Here is a 5534-nt window from a genome sequence, read left to right as displayed (position 1 = left end):
GACAGCTGCGTTCCAAAGAGGCGTTCAGGGCTCATAGGACAATTGGTCATTAAAAAAAAAAAAAAAAATCACAGGTAACCACGGTAATTATCTTACTTATGTTAAAACACGTTTAGTTTAAAAAATTTACATGGAATATTTTTACTCTTTTGAACGTGTTTACTGCTGAACTGATTGTCTTTGAATCACTTGTTTACCTCTCTTTTTGAGACATTTTCTTTTTCTTACAAAACATAAACAAAGTAATGTTTTTGTTATAAATTTATGCTAAATGACTTGATAATCATCTCTAATTGATTTTGCCTGACTCACAGATAAAGTATTTCCAGAAGAGATCTTGATTTTAGAATTTCAGAGAAAAGCAACTTCTATTTTATCAATGTACCACCCACAGCTTTACATTGTTTTTAAACAATACAAGAGTAAAAACAAATGCTGGAAAAGTCATTTAAAAATATCTGCTCCCTGGATGCAGATTGTAGATTTTTTTGTATTGATCTGGAAGCAGCCAAAGCGCTCCCTTCCATCCGTTCTTTCATCTATTTCCGTCCTTTCCTGACGTTATCAACCTTTATCAAACAGTTATCAGTTTATGTCTCCCTGCTCTCCCTTTCCTATTTCCTCTCATGTTCATTCCACTCCTCTTCAGTCATATTACCCTGACAAAATGATTACCGAAGCAGTGCGTGTGTGTGTTGTGTGTGTGTTGTGTGTGTTGGGGGGAAGCCTCTGTGTATTTATCTGTCTGTGTGTGTAGTTTCTCGTATCTCGTCTAGGAAAGACACCTGTCTGCCAGTTGGTCAGAGGTATCTCAGCATTATAGATTACTCCTTGAAGACAGGGAAATGACAAATAGTGAGAATGAATAAGTATGTGTCTACGTCGATGCTGTTTCATGTCTGTGCACCCGCATGCCTAACTCTCTGTCAGAAACCCTGCTTGAGATTTCTTTTCTGTGCCTCTGTCTTTCTCCGAAGCCAATTTGCTGGCTACTGCGGTGGCAAAAAGCTGAAAGCAGAAATAGGTGTAGAGTTATGGCTGCAGGGGCGAACCCATGGTTGCACAGTCCATCCATCGAAGGGCAGTAGGAGGGCGGCCACCCTGGTAATTACTGGAGAGTTGTTGTGACAACAGGCTATGAAAAACGCGTGCGTGTGGGAGAGAGAAACACAGAGAGAGATTTTAGGAGAGTGCTGTTTTGACAGGGCAGTAAGGATTGCTGGAAGCTATTTGTCCTGCCACAACACTGATTAGGTGTCACCAGGTGTGTCTCTGTGAGAAAATGACAGAAAAAAAAGAGAACTGGTGCCGTTCATAAAAGACCTGCTGTTTACATGCTGCTCAATAATCCAGATTCTGTGTGACTACCTGCTATTTATGCTCTTCGGCTTCTTTTGCTCATCTTCTGTCAGTTCTCACTCAAAATGTTTTTATTGCTCGGGGAGGCAATTAGCCCTTAAAGATAGTTACCCATGAATACTACTTCTTTATCCTGTCTTACTCCATCTCTCCATATGGGACATGTCACTTAACATGCATCCAGTCACCTCCCACAGTCAGGAAGCCTTTTCAACCAGTCATTCTCCATGCCCATTCTTCCCAAATGAGGGGCCAGTGCTGTGGCCAGCACTGGTCATAAAGACACATGCACACCAACGGTGGTACCAGCTTCCGTGGATATGAGGGGTGTGTGTGAAAGTGCTCAGCGCTGTGTGTGTGTTTATCATTATTGTATGCGTCAGCATATGAGTGATTAGACAAATGTGCCTGTGGATGTTGGCCTCTCTCTGTTTTTTCAGTGTCTTTCCTTGCATGCCTGCTCCTGCAGCCGCAGCTGGGTGCAACGGATGGAATGTGTTTCTCGGCAGGCCTTTTTCGGCCATTATTACTAAACATCTGTCCACAGCACATTAATTTCCCCACCCTGACGCATCCCTCTCTGCCCAGGGATCACTTAATTGAAATCCATAATGACACTTTCTTCTCTACTCTCCCACACTGGATAGAGTGGAACAGGAAAATGTGTTTTAAATTAAAGGATATTTGTGCTGGCTATTATCAAAATCACCATTCCACAGCGGCGTACATTTTAAACAAATTACACTGTAAAAATATATATGCAGAGTTTAAATCAAAGACATCATGGCTATCAGTATTTTACATCTTACATCAACACATACAAAGCGTAAGCATTTATTTCTGCTATCCATCAATTGTATTTTAAACAACACATTTTGTATTCACTATATTGGCGAGATTGTGATCCACCAGTTTTTACTCAATCACAAAGAAAAAAAAATATTCTTTGTTTTCATTAAATGTCTCAAAACAAATAATTTACACCATTTAGAGCTTATAAATTGATCAACCAGTGGGATTTATTTAAATTTTCAGATCAGATTAAGATTACAGTCATATTGATGCATAAATCAAAACTAAACTACCACAACAGCGGTGCAGTCAGTCAAAACTGGAATCAGCAAGCCAGACCCAACAACAACAAAAAAAGCCCTATTCAAGAATTCAACAGATGGAAACTAGGGTACAATCTCGACAGGTTACCAGGCAAAAAAGTTCTCATAATATATGAAAGTAAACCATAGTTCTCATTCATTTAGGTGTACTGTGCAATTTGTCTTTTCTAATCTCCTTTAGTCCCATCTGAACCACTAAAGCCTTAAACTTTTTTTCCATAAATCATTATTTGAGCTACTTACTTTTTATCTGGTGCAATTATCCTCTTTATTATTCTTTACCTTTTTTACCCTTTTATCCATCATTGCATATACAGGTCCATCTTCTGAAAATGTAATACATCAATCGATCTAGAGCTTCAAGATAAAATGCTGAAACTTGGCCCTTTTCTTCTCAGCAAAGCTATTCAACCGCTTCTTAAGATGTGCTGCCTGGAGTCACTGTTACTTTTACAGTGTGGATGCTTTTAAACTAATTTAAGTCCATTTATACGTTCCTCATACTAGCCTCCCCTCAGTCCTCCTTTCTCTATTCCAAATGTCTTACTGATGGATAAAAACGATGATTCTGGCGGTAAAAGAGAATGATTTTACCTTTATTATCTCACATATAGCCAGAAAAAGGGAGGGAAGGAGACTAATGAATTGAGCATTGTGTAAAATAGTTTAATGCAGGGGTGGTTCATCATTATTTGTGGCGGATTGCATGCAGACAGGGGTGATCCATTAGTGCGGTCGTTTCCATCTGTGTATGCGTGTGTTTGTATGTGTGTGTGTGTGTGAGTGTGCGTGTGTGTGGTGATGAATCTCTCATTGTGACAGTGGGGCCGGCAGCAGCAAATGTCCTTCTGGATTGGGCACACACATAGTCACACACACACTGACACGCGCACACGCACAAAGCCCAGGCTAAAGTACACATGTGGCATTATTGTGCCATCATTACTCCTCACATTTTGCTTTACAACAATTTGTCATTTTGCTGCCTGCATTGTCACACACACACAAACGCACACACACACACACACACAGTCGCAAAGACGCACATTAACGTGGCGGTATCTCATCTGTGTAGATCGTGAGGTTTGAAGTCAACAGTATTAAAGTAAATTAGATTTTTTTTTTTTTTAAACAAAACGTTCATGTAATCTTGCAAAAATATGAGCAACAATGAAACTGAACATGACTATTCCAAAACTTTCACAATTTTAAAAATAAGATAAACAAGGGGGAATATCTAAGAAAAAAAGATTCTTTAAAAATTTAGCTCCTCTTAATTTAATGACGTTAAAAGCAGAACTAATATCCAATTTGCAAATTCCTATATTGTGTTTACGTGGAAATGAAAGTTTTCTTCCACGGCATAAAATTATCATGACAAGCTGTTTTGAGGTAGAGGCCAATGTTGTATATTTGTCCACTGTTTCGTAAAACAAAATCCTAGTGTCATGAAAAGTATTTATTGCTGGTTTCGGGGTATGTTACAAGGCACATGTTGCTGGTGCCTATCACATTGGGCAAGAGGCAGGATACACCCTGCACAGGTTGCCAGTTCATCATAGGGCTAGATTTGCATATGTAGAGACTGAAGTTCTGAAGTTCATCTATTATGCTGTGACTCAGGCGAAATCAAATTGGATGAACACCTTCAATTTCAATCTTTTCTTACGTTATCTGTTAAATTTATGCCTGAAATTTTATTGGGCTGTTCACAATGATGTGCTACTTTGGAGTATAACATTAATCCCCTATATAAAAAGTATTTTTTTGTAAATAAATAAATAAATAAATACATAAATTGAGTAATTGTAGTACCCTAAAACAGGAAAGAAAGTACTTTGTTTTACTCACTGAACCACAGATATCAGCAATATGACTTTTCTATATAAGGGCACCCATAACAGCTAGTGTCACAAGTTGTGATTGAAATAACTTCAGTAGGGTTCTTGCACAAGTCTGGCACATCAATCTCATGTTGTAAGATGTTACCAACATGTACACCAAATAGTATCTCAATGAGATAACGATCTCGGCTTTGACTCAACTCATACCTTTTCATTTTATAGTTCTCAACCAGTCCTTGCTAGACTTCCTGGTTTTGTGTCATGTTGCCTTGTCGAGTTTGATTTCCGCTTTAATTTATTTATGAATTTTTGTGAAGCACCCACTGATACACAATACAACTCATGGTAGATTCTGTTGTGGTGAACTGGCCAAGTCCTGGAGCAACAATGAATCCACCAATCCCTCAAAGGTTTCCAGGTTATTTTCCTGGAATACCGTATTTAGCTAAATCCAAGCATTCTTCTGTTCTGCTGTCCAAGTGATACAATTTTAGACCCATTTATCAAATGATCAAGTACTGGTCTTTGATTGCAATCTCTGTGTCATATTTTAATCTGACACCTCCAAGGCATCCTCCTTGGACACCTCCAATGAGTTTTGGTGGCTCAGTATTTTTCTGAAAATGTCTCGACACATATCCAGGAGTCTTTGGCAGCTCGCACTTGAGCAACCTGTAGTTTGAGCACTGCTGCTTTCAAGAAAATGTGCTTTCCAAGTTAGATGGAAATCACTGACCCACCCTTCCCACTGCTTGGTCGTTCGGGTTAATGGAGTACTTGGTCACCTGAATCATGATGAGACTGCTTCACAAAGAGTCCTGGATAGGTATTAAAACGTTTTCAGAAAAACTGAGTGAAAGTGTGGTCGGATCCGATTTAAGCCTGTTTGCTGTTGCCATGAACCCAATAACAGAGAATTGACACAGGTGACGTTAGTGGTCTCTCTTTCGCTCTCTCTCTGAATGTGTAGGCACACAATTTTATTTAAATGTATCAAGAACCCTATTTTAGACATGATTAATCTATCCTTAGTAAATGGATGTGTACCACAGGCTTTTAAAGTAGCTGTTATTAAACTTTACTTAAGAAACCTTCTCTTGATTAAGATTACTTAATAAATTCCAGACCTATATCTAATCTTCTTTTCCTATCTAAAATTCTTGAGAAAATAGTTCCTAATCAATTATATCAACATTTACAAATTAATGACCTATTT

This window comes from Fundulus heteroclitus, chromosome 4, assembly GCF_011125445.2.
Source record: "Fundulus heteroclitus isolate FHET01 chromosome 4, MU-UCD_Fhet_4.1, whole genome shotgun sequence".
NCBI classification, from domain to species: Eukaryota; Metazoa; Chordata; class Actinopteri; order Cyprinodontiformes; family Fundulidae; genus Fundulus; species Fundulus heteroclitus.
Note: the sequence above shows the minus strand (reverse complement) of the source record.